Here is a 21,077-nt window from a genome sequence, read left to right on the forward strand (position 1 = left end):
TTATAAAGAAAAAAACCCTGTATATCCCCAAATTTGATTCTATGCAATATGTTTTTTCAAATGTTGTATTTGTCTTGTAGGCTACTTTTGTGTAAGCCGTATATTGTGGGTAAAATGCACTATAAATTCAAATGAACTTAAACTTAAATGTGTATTGCAGTGGAATCCTAACTCGAGATCCGCGTGTAAATCGAATCAATTTCCCATTGACATGAATGCAAGATTTACGCGCGCGGATTTGGAGTTAGGATTCCACCCAAAATGCGTTGCTATTGGTATCATTATGACGTTGATATGTACACAGAATTGAGAATGTTCTGCAATAATACACAAAGTTCTTGAACTTTTAGTTTAGTGGCATAACGAACTAAGACGCAACCTGAACCTTTGCAATCAGTATTACCAGAGTGAGATATAAAGAGATTATAACCGGAAGATTCGGCGCTTAACACAGCCTACTGACTGAGGTAGGCTAATGTAGGCCAGAGATGTAGTATAGTTGACATATAGTATAGTTTTATAACACTTGTATTTGTAAATACTTGAGACGGCATAGGCCGACTACCTTTACAGCATTTGGACAAGGGACGCGTAAAAATGTCACTGAGAGATATCTGTCACTAGGAGATGATATTCCCATTAAGTCGAATTCAGCGTTGGATATTTCTATATGCCTAAAAACTCACATCTTTAGAAAGGCCTTCCTTTAGGTCCTGTCCTCTTGTTGTTGTTAGTGTTTTGTTTGTGTTTTTGTTTGTGTGTCTATTGCACTCAACTGCACAGGCTTTGAAATTGTCGGCTACAAATGAAAAACACATTCCAAATAAAATATATTTTTTATTATTATTATGAGAGACCTAAATGCATGAATTGAATTAGGGCTTTTTTAATTTTGCCGAGGTCTTCTGCTTATTAGCCTATAGGCTCCTACCTGTACCAGGCCGATTCCAGTTAATAAAATGTGCCCATTATATGGCCACTGATATTTGACCTGTTGGCCACAATTGTAGGCTATATTTCAAGGCGTGTCAACAAACATAGCCAGCCAACCCACACTGGAAGCTTTTGCTGACTCTAACATAGGCCTCTGACAGGACCAAGTCACTTCGAACCATTGCATCGAACGCTGATAAGAGTTGTTAGGCAGTGAATTACCATGATAGTCATTCCAAACCCATTATGACGCCAGCCGAACGCACATTATAGATAATAACATTTCTTTGCTGCCAATCGGTGTACTGGTATTTGTTGACTGATTCAGAAGGGCAAACTCAAAGATTGTTATACCATTCTCATTTGGGGAATCTTTCTCAAATTCCTGTTGCATTATAGTATGGGTGTGTGGAGATTATTTCAATCATTTTTGTTTGTGTTCTATCTACTGTAGGTGCATAAAAACAATGGAGGTGAAAATATATATGAGTATTGAGGATATCAGGAAGGAGCATGAGAGGATTAAGACAGAGAAGGCAGAGTTTGAGAAAAAGATAGAGGAATATGAGAAACAAAAGAGAAGGGACCAAAAAGTTAGGCAGAGGGAGGAGGAGATCCTGGCCAGAAAGGCAGAAAGACTGCAGGAGGACAGGAATGAGTTCAATAGGGAGAGGGAGGAGATGGACAGTGGGATCAAGATCCTCATGATGGAGATTGAGAAAGAGAAGGAGTCCTCAAAGGAGATACTTAGAAAGGCTGAGAAGGCAGAGGCAGAGTTAAATATGATGAGGAAGGAGAGCGTGAAAATCCAAAGAGACGGACAGAAGGTGGAGCAAGAAATGCTTGGGATGTGGAAGGAGAAGGAGACATTTCTCAAGGCCAAGAAACAGATGGAAAAAGAAATGGAGGCAGTCAAGAGGAGAGAGGCCCTGGTGATGGAGGCCGAAGAAAGACTTAAACTGAGCCAGGAAAAGGAGAAGCTAGAGCAGGAAAAGGAGACCTCAATGGAGATGCTTAGAAAGACAGAGAAGGTCGGAGCAGAGTTGCAAATAATAAAGAAGGAGTGGATGAAAATCAAAAGAGACGGGCAGGATGTGGAGCGAGAAATGCTCAAGATGTGGAAGGAGAAGGAGACATTTAAAAAGGATAAGAAACAGATGGAAAAAGAGATAGAGGCCATCAAGAGGAGAGAGGCCCTGGTGATGGTGGCTGAAGAAAGAGCGAAACAGAGTCTGGAAAAAGAGAAGCTAGAACAGGAGAGGGAGACATTGAAGAAGGTGAGCATGGTGACGATTAGAGAGATGGTAGAGAACCTATAGACTAAGTAGATGAAGGTGATTGTTGCTAGTTTTACTATAGCATTTAGTCCATGACCTTCAACTCTCAGTTGATTTTGTCCAATTCTTGTCTCACCTTGCACTCCCCTCTGATGTTACTTTTTTAATTTCAGATGAACGATGGCTCCAGATATGCCCCAACCCTCATGTTCTCGTTGAGAGCGACTCCTCTGATGGCTCAGCTGGTACACAATCAGGCAAACCAGGGGACGAGCCTTTCTGTCAAAAGCCTTGTTGATGTGGCCCTGGCTGAGAGCGTGTGGGGGTGCAGAGATAAGACAGGGGACTGCACATGCCGACACCGTTAGCCTGGAAACCTCAACACAATTGGCCGCTATTTAGGGATACATAGCAAATCAATTTATATAGTTGTCTTAAGTTCAATAAATTAAGTTGAACATTAAATTAAATTGACTTCCTTTCTCTACCACTGTGACTGCTTGTGGCATTTATTATTATAGAAAGTCTTACTTGTGATGACCGTGATGTATGTAGCTGAAGATGAATGTAGCTATTTATTTTAAGTCGCTCTGGATAAGAGCTTCTGCTAAATTACTCAAACGTAGGCCTAAAGTACATCCGTAAAATAATGTATCCATTTCCTGTTAACCATCTCTAAACCCTAGATGGCAGTATTTACTCTTACACCAGAAACGTGACCAGTTGCACGTGTGGATGCAGAAGAAATAGCCTCCCAGTCTGTTTCTGCAAGGAACTTCTAATTTATGGATTCTGTACATTGTTTTATGTTGAGAGTCTTGTCAAGTCTGAATATCTTAGAGTTGGGGTTTGTCCTCTACCTCCAATTATAAACGAGGACAATCACTTTGTTTTTCATACAGGTACCACTATTGTATGTATTTCTGTAATCTATGTTTCTATTACTTTACCATACTATGAAACTAATTGAATATGTTTTTAAGCGTCCAAAAAGCATTGATACCAGCACTCCAAGAATCATTTTGCGTTGCTGCTGCAGCAGCCGCGCAATGTCAACAATGTCGCACTGTCGCACTGGTGTAGCATGTAACATTAAAATCCATCAACTTCATATCACACCATTGATGATTGGTGAACTTGTTGGATCAGTTAAGGCCTGTGCCAGAAATCAGTACACACACCAATCACACAATGGGACTATAACAGGCACATACAGTGCATTCTGAAAGTATTCAGACCCCTTCACTTTTTCCGTATTATGTTATGTTACAGCCTTATTCAAAAATAGATGAAATTAATTTTTTTCCTCATTAATCTACACACAATACGCAATAATGACAAAGGTGCTTCAACAAAAAACGTAAAGGGTCTGAATACGTATGTAAAGGTGATATTTCAGTTTTTTATTTTGAATAAATTAGCAACAATTTCTAAAAACCTGTTTTTGCTTTGTCATTATGGGGTATTGTGTGTAGATTGATGAGGAAAAAGGCTGTAACATCACAAAATGTGGAAAAAGTGAAGGGGTCTGAATACTTTCCGAGAGCACTGTACTTACATCTTGATTCACAGAATCACACCTCGTACACACTTGCAAGTGATAGCAACGCCTATCACCTGTCCCAATAAAGGGATGCTACAAGCGCACCATTTCATCCTTTCCACTCTTCACTCTCTGACTGTCTGAAGTGTACTGTAGTTGTGTTGTTGTAGCTGGGTACACCTCAGCCTATGATTCTCATGGGGCGTTAGGTTAAAAAGTGTACTGTAGTTGTGTTGTTGTAGCTGGCTACACCTCAGCCTATGATTCTCACGGGGCGTTAGATTGTCTCTGATAGAATCCTACGGTTCAGCTCAACGATGATTTTCACCTTCTGAGCACCTGTTAACTCTCTGAGCTAGCAGGCTAACCTGTGAGCTCTCAATTTTTTGTTATTGTTGAACCCGAGCTCGACGATAATTCCTCAGGTTATTATTAGAACTTGCAAGGTCACATGTGTAGGCTACAGCTAGCACTTGGGACGGACGGCTAACTAAGTTACTTGTTGTTTCCGGACAGCTGAGAACCTTGGCTAGCTTTGACAAGGTAATATTGAGAAATATTAGCACCCTGTTTGCAGGAGGGTTGGTCAGCTTGTGTTTGTAGCCCTAGGACTACTGAGCACTTTCTAGTAATTAATAATTTACTAGCTAGTTACCTCGTATAATGATCTGGAACATACCAGTTCTCTCTGGTGTGGGACCACCATATCTAACTATGCGGGTACCAGTTCCCTGTGGTAGCACGTGGGTGTAGCAATGCTGAGGTGTGCTGATATTATACCTGTTTGTTGCATCGTGCGCTGTATCTAAACTAACCCCACAACTAAGTCAACTAATAAACATGGGCTACGCATATCTTAAACATGCCTGTGTGTGTGTGTTTGTGTGTGTGTGTGTGTGTGTGTGTGTGTGTGTGCGTGCGTGCGTGCGTGCGTGCGTGTGTGTGTTTGTGCGTGCTTGCGTACATGTGTTTTTTCGGGGATGCAGAGAAAGTCTTCCAGCTGTTCCAATGACAACATCCATCCATCCATACATACATAGACCTATGCATTTAATTCTGGTTTGTTTATAACTAAGAGGAAGACACATTTATCATCAAAAACCACTAGTTATCATCAAAAAGGATGGTCACAGTTTGCTAAAAAAGAGTACCTAAAAAGCCTGCAAAGGTCTCGTAAAAGATATTGTGGACAGATGAGATGAATATTATCATGGACGTGACAAAAGTTTGGAGAAAAAAGGATCTGCCCAAGATCCACAGCATACCACCTCATCTGTGAAACTTGGTGCAGGGGGTGTTAGGTGTGGGCATGTATAGTTGCCATTAGAACTTGCTAACTTGTCTTAATTGATGATTGTACCTGCTGACGGCAGCAGCAGAATGTATTCTGAAGTGCACAGAAACATCTTGTCTGCTTGAGTGCAAGCAAATGCCTCCAAATGCATTGGATGGAGCCACACCATACAATAAAACAATGACCCAAAACACTGCCATAGCAACTAGTGGAAAGATCTTGATTGGCCAAGTCAATCTTCAGATTAAAATTTAATTGAACATGCATTACATTTCCCTAATGATAAGAATTTAGGCAAAAAGACCTCAAAACAAACAACAACTAAAGATGGCTGCAGTACAGGCCTAGCAGAGCATCACCAAAGAAGATGCCCAGCGTCTGGTGAGGTTAGTGGGTTGCAGACTTCAGGCAGTTATTGTCCACTAAATACTAGTGGATTGTCCACTAAATACTAAACATGACTGCTTCATTTGGACATTTGATAAGTCTGTCCCATTACTTTTGGGTACACTGAAATAGGGGGATTATGCATAAAAAGTGGGGTAATTTCTAAATGGTGAAACCAATGTGTATACAAATACCATCAAATAAAAGCTGAGAATCTCTACTTTAACCTTGTAGTAATTGTTTAATTTCAAATCCAAACGTTTGATAAAGTTCTTCATAACCAACATCAGGGAGATGTGACCAGAGAGTGGATCCTGGCTATAAGGGCACACACTTGCCAACACACATTCTGGTGTGACATGTGCGATGTCTTATTGATCTATGTTGCTTTGGCTGTCTCCATGTGTGGATCATTGTAATCAGGGGTGGGGCTGGCCTTTTAAACACCTGTGCTTTGTTTCATTCAGGGAAAACAAAGAGATTTTTAACATTTCTTTTAAAGAGACAACACACATTTTCTGCCATGCCTCTGTCAATTGATTTGGCTTTAATCAATGGTTTCTTCTTGATGTTGTGTACATGTTTTCATGCCTATGTCACCTTTCAGAGGAAATCAAGGAACCTATCCAGATCTGATGTCGTATTAGATGAATCAAACCCTGTCAGAACATAGTTTGCTTTTGCTAGATTCTTTTCTTTTCTTTTGTCTAGTATTGGTATACATGGTCGAAATGATGCACTCATGTTTAGTATTTGGTTGACAATACTTTGTATGCAATAACCGTCTGGGACCCATTGACCCCACCAGGTGCTGGGTATCTTCTCTGGTGATATTCTGCCAGGCCAGCCATCTTTTTGCCAGGTCTTTTTGCCCAAAATCTTACCATCAGAAAATGAAATGCATGTTCAGTAGGATTTAAATCCAAACATTGACATGGCCAGTCAAGGACTTTCCACTTTTTCGCCCTGAAAATCTCCCTAGCTCCAATGGCAGTATGTTTTGGGTCATTGTCTTACTGTATGATGAAGCGCCATCCAATGAATTTGGAAGCATTGTTTTTACTCGACCAGACAAGATATTTCTGTACACTTCAGAATACATTCTGCTGCTACTGTCAGCAGTAACATCATCAATTATGATAAGTTAGCAAGTTCTAGTGGCAGCTATACATGCCCAAACCATAGCATCCCCTCCACCATGTTTCACAGATGAGATGGTATGCTGTAAACCTTGGGCAGATCCTTTTTTCTCCAAACTTTCCTCTTGCAATCACTCTGATAATATTCATCTTATCTGTCCACAAGACTTTTTTCCACACCTCTGCAGGCTTTTTAGGTACTTCTTAGCAAACTGTAACCCGACTATCCTTTTTAAGAATAACTAGTGGTTTGCATCTTGCAGTGAAGCCTCAGCCATTTGCGATTGCTGAGCTCATCAGTGCTTGATTTTGGCAAGTCTAAGGTTTTGACTATGTTTCAGATTTTTCAGCTTTCACCATTTGTCAATTCCTTTGCTATTGTAATGTATCTAACACCTTGTCCTTTGTTGGGAATGATATTTAAGGAGAGGGACAGCGAGATATTCTTTGGGTTTTGGGTTAGGCCCATCACGGGCATCATTCTCCCGCGTTGTCCTTGACGCACGTTAACGTATGGTTAAAACTTACAGACGTATGTTGTTTTAAATTGTGTTAAATTGGTTATTTTGTTGATACTCTATTCTCATTCTTCCTATGGGCATTAATGTGATGTTGTGCGCTCGATAAAGGTTCTGTTAATCAGGGCTGGCTCTAGCCATTTTGGTGCCCAAGCATTTTTCCTTCTTTTGCATTATTAAATGTCTAAATTAAGCACTCATGTTTAGTATTTGGTCCCCAATCCTTTGTATGCAAAAGTGCAAAAGTCTGTGACCCATTGACCCAACCAGACGCTGGGTATCTTCTCTGGTAATGCTATGTTGCAGCGACTGTTGTTGTTTTTTTAGGATGTTTTGCCCTAAGTCTCCTCTTGAGCAAATGAAATGCATGTTCTATAGGATTTAAATCTGGAGACTGACTTGCCCAGTCAACAACTTTCCACTTTTTGGCCCTGAAAAATTCCCTAGTTCCTATGGCAGTATGTTTTGGGTCATTGTCCTGCTGTATGATGAAATGCTGTCCAATGAGTTTGGAGCCATTTACTTGTACTTGGACTGACAAGATGTAAATAAATGATTCTCAATTATGGTGAGCATTCTTTGGTTATCCACTGGAAGTCTTCCTTGGCCTACTAGGTAATTTGAGATTTCTGAGCTCACCAGTGCTTTCTTTCCTTTTAATGAAGTTAAATGAAGTTCCAAACTGTTGATTTTGGTAGGTTTAAGGTTTTGGCTATGTTTATTTTTTTTCTGATATTTCAGCATCATAATGGCTTCCCTGACTTTCAATAACATCTCTTTGGTCCTCATGTTGACAAGACACCAATAGCAGACTGCACAAATTATGTGACGTAACACACCTGACGAACACACTTGTCAAGCCAATTGTCCTATCACTTTTGTGTAGCCTGAAATAGGGGGATTATGCATAAAAGTGTTGTAATTTCTGAATGATAAACCAATATGTACATCAAATAAAAAATAAAAATCTCTACGTTTTTATTTCAAATCCAAACAGAAGAAAAAATGCTTCACTGTCCCATTACTTACGCACGGTACTGTATAACCTTCTGTGGAAAGGGTTCTACATGGAACCCAAAAGGTTTCTTCAAAGGGACAGTGGAAGAAGAACCCTTTTTGGTTCTAGGTAGCACTTTTTCAAAGAGTGCAGGATCTGTGATGGGTCTGTCTGTCTCTATCTACGGTATATTTGCTTGAATGCCACAGCCTATTTAAGTATTGTTGCTGACCATGTGCATCCCTTCATGGCCACAATTTACCCACCTTCTAATGGCTACTTCCAGCATGATAATGCACCATGTCACAAAGCAAAAGTCGTCTTAAACTGGTTTCATGAACATGACAATGAGTTCAGTGTTCTTCAGTGGCCTTCCTTGTCACCGGATCTGAATCCAATAGAACACCTTTGGGATGTGGCAAAACGGGAGATTCACATCTTGAAAGTGCACCTGAAAAATGTGCAGGAATTGCGTGATGCAATCATGTCATCATGGACCAGAATCTCAAAGGAATCAATGTCACGAAGAATTGAGGCTGTTTTGAGAGCAAAGGGAGGCTCTACCCAGTATTAGTATAGTGTTCCTAATAAAGTGTTGGGTGAGTGTATATCTAACTATCTTTGTTTTTGCTGGTCTGTAGGATCTATGATGGCCGTCAGCCCGTCCTGTGTATCATGGACACAGCCATGATAAAAACCATCCTCATCAAGGAATGCTACTCCCTTTTCACTAACAGGAGGGTAATACGCTAAATTGAAGTTGTTGTATGGGGAAAAAAACATAAGGGCTTATTAAATAGATAATATCATTGTTATTATAGCATTATTAATATTCGGTTAATTTTGCAGTATATAATCATTGTTATTTTTCTAGAATTTCTATCTCAACGGGCCTCTGTATGACGCCGTGTTTATCGCTGAGGATGATACATGGAGACGGATCCGCAGTGTCCTGTCTCCCTCCTTCACCAGTGGGCAGATCAAAGAGGTACAGTCCCATCTCTCCTCTCCTTCTTTTATTCATTCCAACAACACAAATAAATGAATGACTAACAACTCTGACGTGTGTGTGTGTGTGTGTTTATGTGATTTGTACTATGTGTATAGTGTGTATTCATTGTTGTTTGTTGTTGTGTGAAGCAGCAACTTTAATTGTCCAAGACAAATTTCCATCCGGGACAAAAAAGTATATTTAATCTTATCTTAGATAAGTTCAGTGGTCAGATGACAGAGTATAGAATAATAGTTCATCTTTGGAGTCACTTATTCCTTGACTATATACATAATGTATCCTGTATGAATGTATATTCTCAGGCTATATAAACATTAAAATAATTCCTGTTTCAAACATGATATTAACCCATGTTTTGCACATATTAATCCATGTATCAATCATCATATTTTTCCATGTATCCTTCCCAACTCAGATGTTCGGGATCATGAAGCAGCACTCTGGTAATTTGGTCAGTAATCTGAAGAAGACGGCCGATAACGAAGAGCCCATTGAACTAAAAGAGTGAGGATTTCTCTCCGAGAAGATAAGGTGAATTTGTAATTTCAGTGAACTCCCCCTTTAATTTTGTGGTTGTGGTTCTGGTGGTCAAAGATTGTGTGGTTGTGTTCCAGGTTCTTTGGACCATACAGTATGGATAAGGTCGTCAGCACTTCATTCAGTGTCGACATCGACTCCCTCCACAACCCCTCTGACCCCTTTGTGACCAACATCAAGAAAATGCTCAAGTTTGACATCTTCAGCCCACTGTTCCTCACAGTCGGTACAACTGCCCCCATATAGCTTTCAGTCTAAATCATTTTGTGCTCAATAAATGAAGCTATCGATTTCATTGATTAGACTGACATACACTGTGGAAACACTCTATGAGACCACCAGTAGCTCTCTGTCCTTCCTGGCCTACAATCTGGCAACCAGCCCTCACATCATGACCAAGCTGCAGGAGGAGATAGACACTGTGTTTCCCAACAAGGTAACCCCTCTGCAGACTCCTATATAGTACTATTCATGTGGAACAGGAAATATGATAGTGACAGTATTTTAGAGGGTACTGATGAGTGTGTAACCCCTGTGCACTGCAGACTCCTACAGTATCTATTACTATTGCTTTGGAACAGATGGTTAGATAGGTGACAGTATTTTGCAGTATGCTAATGTGTCTGTAGCATCCCTGTGCAGACTTCTGCCCAGTGCTATTCATTTGAAACAGGAAGTAGATAGGTGTTAACTTAGGTGCTTAGGTGCTTCACTACTGCACTAATAAGTTGTGGTCATCACTCATCAAGCAAAGCCCTTGGTCAATCTCTTTATAGAATCAGAATCAGAATCAGAATCAGATTCAGAATTATTTTATTTGACCAAGTATATTTGCACATACAGGAAATTAACTTGGTGAGGTTGGTGCATGGGAACAATAGCAAAAACAATAGCAAATATTGACAAAAGATTTACAAAATAGCAAAATATTAACAAAATAGCAATAACTAATTTACAAAATAGAACAATAAAACATTACATTTTGTAGGCTGTGCGAAGTTAAATGGCAATGAGGCTAAATGAGGAGGGGCGGTTGGGGCTGGGCTTCTCCTGAAGTCTACTACCATCTCTACAGTTTTTGGGGCGTTCAGCTCCAAGTTGTTCTGGCTTCACCAGAAAGCCAGGCTGTCATCTTCCTCTCTGTAGGCGGACTCATCCTCATTGGAGATTAATCGAATACATTTGGGATTGAGTGAGTGGTGAAGCCTGTTCTCCAGTCTGAGTAAATTAGTTTAATCTTGTTTCTAGTCAGAGTGCTCTTAGTACTAGTTTGTTTTGCTGTGGCTATCCTTCCTTAAGCCTGTTCTTGAGTCTGAGTAAGTTAGTTTAATCTTGTTTCTAGTCAAAATGCTGTTAGGAGTTGTTTGTTTTGCTGTGGCTATCCTGCCTTACGCTCTGATAGTAGTTTCTGTTGGAAGCTATCTGTTTGAAGTCAATTGCTGTGACGTGCTGTCAATCTCCAGTGGGAGGGCCTAAACACTATTCTGCCAGGTAGTTAACTCCTCCTCACCCTGGACCAGGACTAATACATTTGGGATTGAGTGAGTGATAAAACCTGTCTGGTCGTTAACTGATCGTAAATAAAGGGGAGGGGTTGCTACCCTGCTAGTCATCAGCAATCACAGAATCTACATTTATATTGTGATGATTGCAGAGCGACAGCCTCTGCGACAGCCTCCTGACACAAAGACGAAGGAGTCTATCTGTGGAGTCCACTGGGGAAGGCCTGAGAGGAAGGCCATACAAATAAGTATTTTTTATTCTATTTTGATAATTTTTTCATTACCTTGAGTGTATTGAGCCTACCTATATCCTACATTTCCCACTAACCCTCTCCCTCTATACCGGCAAAAAATCACAATGTGCTTTCTCCCCATTCCTGTTATTTCATCCATCAGGAGGACACATCGAAGCTACACCTCCACCTGCAACCCTTCCAATCTAATCTACCCACCATGCTCAACTGACCACGACCTCACTGTCATGGGAGGACTTTGGAACTGCCAATCAGCGGTCCAGAAAGCAGAAGCTATCAGAAGCCTGCTTCATGTCTCTCCACTTCCTTGCTCTCACAGAGACATGGATTACACCGGATAACACAGCTACTCCGGCAGCCCTCTCTGATGCCTACTCCTTTTCTCATTCCCCTAGATTCTCTGGTTGAGGAGGAGGAACAGGACTCCTCATCTCACCTAAAGTGGTCACTGTAACGAGTCCCTTGTACAGAGAGGCGGACGCAGTGTGGTGATGAGAGAATGGTCCCGTTTATTTAAGATAATAATTGTAATTCCCACGTTGACTTTCCAGTCCTGGCTTTCCAGCCTTCCCTCCCGAAAGCAGAGGCACACACATCTTAAACCTTTTCGTCAACGAGGCTTCATTCGCAACAGGTGCACAACGAAGCCTCGCTTACGTAACCCTGGCCACGGTCCTGTAGCTCCCTTTACAGGCCAAACGCTGCATGTCCCCCCACAGTCACATAATGTCCTTCCCCTGTCATATATCCACCTTTGATTTCCATGCTGTTTCTATCACCTCCCCAAACTCAAACTTCACATTGTTGTTATCTATCGTCCACCAGGTCAGCTTGGCCACTTCTTAGATGAGATGGATGTCCTTCTCAGCTTCTTCCCTGAGGACTGCACACCGCTCACAATACTGGGTGACTTCAACATCCAATCGGAGAAGCTTCACTCGTCTGGAGCACTTGACCTTCTCTCCTCCTTCGGCCTTACCCTGTCCCACTCTCCTCCCACTCATAAGGCGGGCAATCAGCTCGACCTTTCTTCACAAGATCCTCCCATACCTCAAACCTCACTGTTACCCCTCTTCCGGTTTCTGATCATCATTTCATATCCTTCTCCCTCCCTCTCAAATGCTCAACCCCCCCAAGCAGTCTCTACCCACACTGTATCCTCTCGTTGCTGCGCACCCTCTCACTCACCGCTCTCTCTTCCTCTGTCTTATCCACCCTACCCTCTGTTGAATCCTTCTGTCTTCTATCCACTGATGCAGCTTCCTCCACCCTCCTGTCCTCTCTTTCCTCATCCTTTGACTCTCTCTGCCCACAGATCTCAAGGCCAGCACTATCCACTCCACGCGCTCCCTGGCTGTCTGAAACCCTGCAAGTTTGTAGAATTGGGCTCTGAGCAGCTGAGAGGAAATGGAGAAAATCTGGCCTTCCTGATGATCTAGACCCTTATCTCTCTCTCCTCCCCAACTAAACCTCATCTGCATCAGCTGCTAAAGCTTTATACTACCATTCCAACATTCAATCCTCTGTCTCTGACCCAAGGAAACTGTTCTCCACGTTTTCCTCACTCCTCAACCCTCCTCCTCCCCCCTCCTCTCTGTCTGCCGATGACTTTGTCACCTACTTTGAAAAGAAGGTTGATGACATTAACCCCCCTCCCTCTACCTCTCACCAACAATGCTACCTTTCCTCCCTAACCCACTGTGCAACACCCAGTTGGTTTATCAGATTTCTCCCCCCTCTCCCCTGATGATGTTGTACAACTGGTCACATCCAAGCGGGCAACCACCTGCCCCCTCGATCCTATCCCCTCCCCTTTTCTCCAATCCATCTCCAAAGACCTCCTTCCGTTCCTTACCACCTTAATCAATTCCTCTCTATCCACAGGATCTGTCCCAGCTGCCTTCAAGACAGCCAGAGTCAAGCCTCTTCTCAAGAAACCAACTCTTGACCCGTCTGCTATCCATAACTTCAGACCGGTATCTCTTCTCCTTCTTATCTAAAACCCTTGAACGTGCTGTCTCTAAGCAACTGTCTAACTACCTCCTTCAGAACAACTTCCTTGACCCTCATCAATCCGGCTTTAAAGCTGGGCACTCTACTGAAACTGCTCTCCTCGCTGTCATGGAGGCCCTCCACTCTGCTCGAACTTCCTCCCTCTCCTCTGTTCTCATTCTTCTGGACCAGTCCGCTGCATTCAACACAGTAAACCACCCTATCCTTCTCTCCACCCAGAGATGCCCTCAGAATTGGGCATCTCTGGCTCTGCACTGTCCTGGTTTGCATCCTACCTGGCCGGTTGGTCCTACCAGGTGACATGGAGAGGATCGCTGGCCTTTCCACGAGCCCTCACCACTGGGGTCCCCCAGGGCTCTGTCCTGGGGCCTTTACTGTTCTCTCTCTATATCAAATCTCTCGGCTCTGTAATTTCTTCACATGGTTTCTCCTACCACACCTACGCAGATGATAGTCAACATTTTCTCTCTTTCCCCCCTTCTGAGTCACAGGTGGCAACACGTGTCTCGGCATGTCTTGCAGACATTTCTGCTTGGATGTCAGCCCACCACCTCAAGCTCAACCTTGACAAGACTGAGCTGCTCTTCCTCCCAGGGAAAGCCTGCCCTCTCCAAGACTTCTCCATCACAGTAGAGAACTCTTCTGTGACCTCCTCCCATACAGCCAAGAACCATGGGGTGATCCTTGACAACCACTTATACTGTGTGGCGAAAATCACAGCGACAGCACGCTCCTGTAGATTCTTCCAAAACTTTAACGTGTTCCAAGGAGTCTGTCTTTTCAAAACGGGTTTCCACCCCATTGTAGCTACTTTCTGAGATCACTCGGCAGGCCTCAACTGTGGCATCTGGGACTACTCTGCCTCCTTCGTCAACAAGTTTGGTGAGCCCTCACTGAGTCAGATGTCAATGCTAAAGAAATTCAGGGGTTCATCCACAACATGGTAACTACCCAAGCCATGTTGTGTTAGAAAGGGACATGTTAAAATTCCCTTTGGAATGCTGTTCTGTACACCCTAGGCCAGTTTCCCCAACACAGATTAAGCCATTTTCAATCGGAAAAAGTATCCATTGAGGATTCACTTTAGGTTACCATGGATTATGGTTACTGCTGTTTGTCATGGGTTATGGGTAATGGAGGTACTTTGTCGAGAAGACATGTCATGTAAGGGTTACTGATAATACTACATGGTTTTCTCTAGATCAGAAGACACATGTCATAAAAGGAGACAAATAATTTCATTCACTGGTTGGGGGGATATAGGTGTGTGATACCGTACCTGACCACCAAGAGGTACCAGTTTTACAGCAGGGCCGTGGCGATGATCACCAACCAGTGGTAGTACAGGTTATCAGCAGGAGCCAGGACCTTAACATCTGTCCTCTTCCTGTCAATGTAGAAAATATACCCACACATGCTCATACCCGCATGTCCACCCGCACGCCCGCACGCACGCACGCACGCAATAGCATTAGAGTTATCCTTGACTCGATATTGACTTTCACTTCCTGAAAGTCTTGGTCATTAAAACTGGACTTTTGTCCCAAGTCAATCAGTCACCAAGAAACAAAGGAGCTTTGGCGCAATATCCTCACTAATGCATTAACAGTTATGAACATTTATCTAAATACTTTTCACATTATTCTGTGAAGACAAAATCATGACATTGGAATTGATGGAATGTGGCTAGCTGCCATAAAAGTAAAAGTACAACTGTTTAATGATCTAGTTGTTCATTCACATCCACTGTTTCATGCCCAACTGGGATGTGCGTTGTTGGTCTATCTGGTCCAACCAGGGCTTTTACTTTTATCATTGAGGTACAGCTTAACCTTTTCTAGACATCGCTGAGTCAATCATTTTCATTTTGTAATGAAATCATTTTTTAATTTTTCAATATTTTTTCAATGCAAGAATACTTTTATTGGTGAAGTAGGTTTCAAAGTCCGGATATGATTTTTTGTGTTAGCCGCTTGGACCTCAAGCTGGGATGTGGCCAGATTTCTGTGCAGCCTCCTCAGCCCAGTGGGCCTTCAGCACAGCGACAGCTTCATCCACCTTGGAGTGCAGGGACTCTGGAGACTCCAGCATGTGGAGAAGATCACAGTTGTCCATCTCCAGCAGCATGCCGGTGATCTTGGGAGCGATGCTGGGGTGCATGTTGTGGACAGATGGGAAGAGACGCTCACCTGGAGGCAGGGAGAATAAATATCAGTAACAGTAACAGCTAATGGGGATCCATAGAAACAAACAAGCAGACTCACCTATCGTCTGTTTCTGGTCCTCATGGGGAATGGCAGCCAGTATGGAGGCAATCAGAGGCTCCAGGTCCTGGACATGGACAGCAGGCTGCTGCATGAGGACCTGTGGCTGGGGAGCCATGTGCTGCTGGGAGTAGTGTACACCAGCTGTGTACTTGTTCTGGGGCACGACGCGGATCCTGGCTGTAGCTGCATCTGCATTGGCAGGGCGCTGTCTTAAGGCCTGGGTAGCTGAGAGGGAAGATCATCATAATCAAAGGGATATTCATGGCAAATACTGGCATATTGGTATTGTGTCTATGAGCAGCGTTGCTTCACTAAATATACTGACCTATGCGCTGAGAGGTCATCATACGGGGCACCTGGGAGAGTGTGGCCTTCATAGCATTGAAGATCTGAGGCCTGGGAGCCGATAGACACATGGTGTTGGGCATGTTTTGGAAGTGTTGAGGTTTCACACTCTGGGTAGCCAATCAAGGAGTGGGTCTCAGCTGAGCCAGCTGGTTGGTGAAGTAAGGGGCAGCACAGTTCTGGGCCTGTGGAATGGCTGCCATGAAGAATCCAGGTGGGGGAGCAACCTGGTAGAGGTTGATGCCTGGTTTGGGAACGGCACAGACGCTGGCCATCCTCTGCATGTGCTGGTTGGTTCTGTGAGCCTGGCGCTCCTCCTTGCGCTTGGCCAGGGCCACATACAGGGGCTTGGTGGCCACGATACGGCCGTTCATCTCAGTCACAGCCTTGGTGGCTGCCTCAGGGGAGGAGAAGCACACAAAGCCAAATCCCTTGCTGCGTCCACCCTCCATCATCACCTTTGCACTGGTGATTGTTCCAAAGTGGGAGAACTCTTTGTGCAGCTGCTCATCATCCAGGCGATCATGCAAGTTCTTCACATACAGATTGACACCCTGCTAGAGAGAAACCCTGTTTAGTGAGATATTTTTCATGTCTCAAATACATCAACAATGTTTACCAAGACTATCAACTTCTTTTTCTTATATAGTCTTTTTTTTTTTAAATCTTTTTTTCTTATACACACACCTGGTATCTGGTCCTGCGGCCCTGCTTCATTTGCTCAAACTGGCGCTTCAGCACAGTCTGGCGCTCTCCTCTCTTCTGGGCGCGGCCCACATAGACCCGCCCCCCATTTATCTCCCAGCCATTCATCTCATCAATGGCCCTCTTGGCATCCTCATGCCTTTGGAAGTTGACAAATCCAAAACCAATGGACTTACCAGTGTCATCAGTCATGACACGGACGCTCAGGGCTGGTCCAAATCTCTCAAACCTCTCCTTAAGGTCATCCATATCCTCTCCAAAGTTTTTGATGTACACGTTAGTGAACTCTCAGACCCTGCATCCAAGTTCAGCCTCTCGTTCTTTGCAAGATTTGAAGTGTCCAATAAACACTTTTCTGTCATTCAATAACGTTCCATTGAGTCTCTTAATAGCTCTCTCAGCAGCCTCCTGTCTATTATACTGCACAAAGCCATAGCCTTTAGAGCCATTCTCATCAGATACTACCTTGCAGGAAAGGATGTCCCCAAACTCAGAGAACCTGTCGTAGAGGTCCTTGCTGTCAAAAGTCTCCACTAAATTCTTAATGAAGATGTTGCCTACCCCACTATTCCTCAGAGAAGGGTCACGCTGAGACCACATGATGCGTATAGGTCTTCCATTGACATCATCAAAGTTCATGGTGTCCAGGGCACGCTCTGTGTCAGCTTGCTGTTGAAAGTTGACATAGGCATACCCAAGAGATTGGTGTGTTATCATGTCCCTGCACACTCTTATAGAGATGATTGGACCACAAGGGCTGAATTTCACATGCAGCATTCCCTCAGTGGTGTCCCTGTGGAGATCTCCTACATACAAGGAGGCCATTGATTGAATGGGCGCACTAGGATTCATGTCTGATGGCCCTTTCAGACAGCAAAAGTTTAAAAAACTGTGAAAAGAACAAATAACATCTACCTATCTTGCTCTACACAGAGGAATTGCAGGTAAATGAATGTCAGGAGTACTGTAGCTGGATTTTAGAACCCCAGCTGCGTGTTCTACATTATGTCATCACATTGTGACATCCTTGACGACTGTATGTGTTGTGTGTAATGTTTTTGAAAAATTCAAACTCCAGTCATTGTTACCTCACAGACCACAGCCAGGGTCCATTTTGTAGCTACGGCCCTGGGTCCAACCATGGTGGCAGGGCCTTCTTTGAAAGTATCATTTCATAGGAAGCTTTGATAGAAGTTGAAACATTTAAAACATAACAACACTATTAATTGAACTAACAGACATTTGTTTGTTGATTCTCTAAACAACTGTTCAACATAGACACATACAGCACATTGTAAAATGTTTAAATAACTTTTTCCTACACTTTGCAAACACTGTATAGACATAGAGCTTCAGATGTAGGATTGACAAACATTCAGATATTTCTTCTAGCTGTTTCCCTTTTTCTTTTACTCTTTTATGGTTTGTAATAATAATAATACATTTATTTATAGAGCACATTTTCGTACAGAGACTGCAACTCAAAGTGCTGTACATAAAAAGTCAGAGAAACAATAGTACAATAGAAGACACAACACCCCCCAACTTTAGACCCTCGCAGAGGACGAGGAAAAACTCCCAAAGAAAAAAAAAAGAAAAAAAAGAAAATGGAAGAAACCTTGGGAGGGGCTACTCAGAGTGGGATCCCCCTACCAGGACGGTCAGGCGTGCAATAGATGTCGAGTTTGGGCAGGCAAAAAGTACAAAATACAAATTGTCATGATGAGTGTGGGACATCCCGATCTGACGTGACATCACAGCAGACAGCAACTCAGTCAGTGCCGCCCTGTGGGAGGGGGGTCTGGTTTAGGGAACTTGTGTAGGGAAGGTGTAGAATGGTGCAGGGTAGAAAGGAAGTGTTGATCAACTCAGGGTCCTTGGCTGGTGCTGGTGATGCTGGCTGGGACCGGGGCTTGATCTGGAGTCGATGGGTTGGGTCGTGGAGTGTGTGCACTGCTGCTCTGGTGGTGTAGGCAAGGGGTTAGTAAGGCAGTGTGTGTGTGAGGGAAGGTGCAGTGAACTTCCCTGTTGGGGCGGGGTGTTGCTCCTCTCCTGGTCCTTGTGCTGGTGCTGAGTTGTTGGCCAGGGCTTGTGCTGGTACTGGTGCTGGTGGTGTTGCTGGTACTGATACTGATGGTGCTGTTGCTGGCGTTGGAGAGTGTAGATCATCGAGGGTGGGCGATGTGATGTGTGTGAAGGTGTGGGGGGACATGCAGCGTTCGGCCTGTAGAGGGAGCTACAGGACCGTGGCCAGGGTTATGTCGGCGAGGCTCCGTTGCACACCTGTTGCAAATGAAGCCTCGTTGACTAAATGGTTTAAGATGTGTGTGCCTCTGTTTGGCAGGAGAACGGCGACTGGGAAGTCGCCGAGTGTTTTGAGGAGGCTGGAAAGCCAACGAACTGACTTTATGAATAAACGGGACCTTTCCCACTGCGTCTGCCTCTGTGTATCACGGACATTGTTACAGAAGGCAAGTTTAAATTAGTGTGTTTTGTTTCTTAAAGGTGTTAAGAGTTTCTACCTCTCTGATATGGCCTGGTAGGGCGTTCCAAAGCTTAGGGGCATAGCAGCTAAAAGCCGCCTCACCGCTTCTCTTACGGTTTGGAGTCACTAAGAGAGAGGCAGTGGAGGATTTAAGGGTTCTATTAGGGACATATTCCTGAATGCAATCACCCAAGTATCTTGGTGCTAAACCTTTCACCATTTTGAAAACCAGAAGAAGAACCTTAAAATCTATTCTAAAGCTCACAGGCAGCCAGTGTAGTGTACGGAGTGCTGGGATAATGTAGTCTCTCTTTTTTGTGTGAGTCAATACCCTTGCAGCCGCATTCTGAACTAACTGTTGGTGTTTAATACTTTTCTGGGGGAGACCAGAGAGAAGGCTATTGCAGTAGTCTACACCAGGGGTTCTCAACCTTTTGCAAGCTGGGCCCCCCTAAAGCTGGTTCATTGTAGTTGGGGCCCCCCCTCCTCCCGGCGCCACCCCCCCCCCCTTCCCGGCGCCACCCCCACTACACCACCTTGCATAGATAGATAGATAGATAGATAGATAGATAGATAGATAGATAGATAGATTTCTAATGTGAGCTTGCAGGCATTATTATTATTATTATTATGAGTAGTGGTAGGCCTATTATCATTACTAGGCTATTGCTATATAATTATATGAGGTTACATGCTTTATTGTTGTTGTTGTTATTATTATTATCATCATCAGTAGGCCTATTATCATTACTAGGCTATTGCTATAATTGGGAATTGGCACCAGACCTCTGATATGAATTCATGCTTTATTATTGTTATTATTACTAGGCCTATTAGTAGGCATATCATCTGCATTTTTTACAGAAGCTTGCAGGTAGGCGATTTTAATGTGAGACCTGAGCCTGCTTTGCCTTGCAAAGATCCTCAATTCTTGGCGCAATGTCTGATAAACATAGCCTCAAATCATCCTCGATTTGTGCACGATTGCGGTATTTCATTTTGAGTGCAGTAATTTTTGAGAATCTTGCCTCACACAAATATGTCGACGCGAAAGGGAGGAGAATCTTCAAGGCGACGTCACAGAGTTGAGGGTATTCCTGCATCAATGCTGCCCAGAATGACGAAAGAGGGCAGGAGGTAAAGAGTTCCTTCAGCCTACTGTCACTCTTCAGCTCAATAAGCTGTTCCTGCATATCAATTGACAGCTCGTTTGCTGTGCACACAAATGGATCTCGAACCCACGCAAAAGAGCGATAATCCTCTTTAAAGTACGTCGCATATTGTTTTCTCATTGCTGACAGGTGCTCAGACGCTGATTGAAATAGAGAGGAGAAATCGTGTGACGTGCCTGCATCAGTGATAAAGTCTGCAAGGCTGGGGAACATGTCGCAGTTCCCTCGACTGATGCGGCCACGCCAGAGGTCAAGTTTTTGTGTGAAGGCGTCCACTCTGTCTGCGAGGAGCAAAATATGAGTTTCGCGGCCTTGCAAAGACAGGTTGAGGCCATTCAAGCGGTCAAATATATCGACCAAATAGGACAGAGACGCAAGCCACATAGTGTCATCCTGATGCTTCGCCAGATCTGATTTGATTTCTGTCAAAAACCACTTCACCTCCTCTCGCAGCTCATACAACTGCTGTAACACCCGCCCCCTGGAGAGCCAGCGAACTTCAGTGTGCAGAAGCAGCTGTTCGTGCCCTGACCCCATCTCCTGGCAGAGGACCCCAAACAAGCGAGAGTTTAGCGGCCGTGATTTGATGAGATTCATCATTTTCACGGATTGGTTCAGCACGGAGTCAAAGAGAACCGGCATTTTTTTAGCAGCTAGTGCTTCGCGATGGACCATGCAATGTGTCCATTTCACAAGT

At 43.6% G+C, this 21,077-nt stretch overlaps 2 pseudogenes across 2 annotated transcripts in view; one reads left to right on the forward strand and one right to left on the reverse strand.

The window, feature by feature from the left end:
- LOC310802304 (cytochrome P450 3A27-like) overlaps positions 1-14,449 on the forward strand; it is an 84,726-nt pseudogene extending 70,277 nt beyond the window's left edge. The window contains exon 10 of the transcript in view: positions 14,426-14,449. The product of the transcript in view is annotated as a cytochrome P450 3A27-like (transcript). The remainder of the gene's footprint in view (positions 1-14,425) is intronic.
- Positions 14,450-15,386: 937 nt separating this feature from the next.
- LOC310802305 (polyadenylate-binding protein 1A-like) lies at positions 15,387-17,575 on the reverse strand (annotated as a pseudogene). Its single transcript has 4 exons — positions 16,706-17,575; positions 15,999-16,572; positions 15,671-15,898; positions 15,387-15,595 (listed from the first exon to the last, which is right to left on the reverse strand). The product of its transcript is annotated as a polyadenylate-binding protein 1A-like (transcript).
- Positions 17,576-21,077: the final 3,502 nt, after the last annotated feature.

Source organism: Argentina silus (genome assembly GCF_951799395.1).
Source record: "Argentina silus genome assembly, chromosome: 3".
Taxonomy (NCBI): domain Eukaryota; kingdom Metazoa; phylum Chordata; class Actinopteri; order Argentiniformes; family Argentinidae; genus Argentina; species Argentina silus.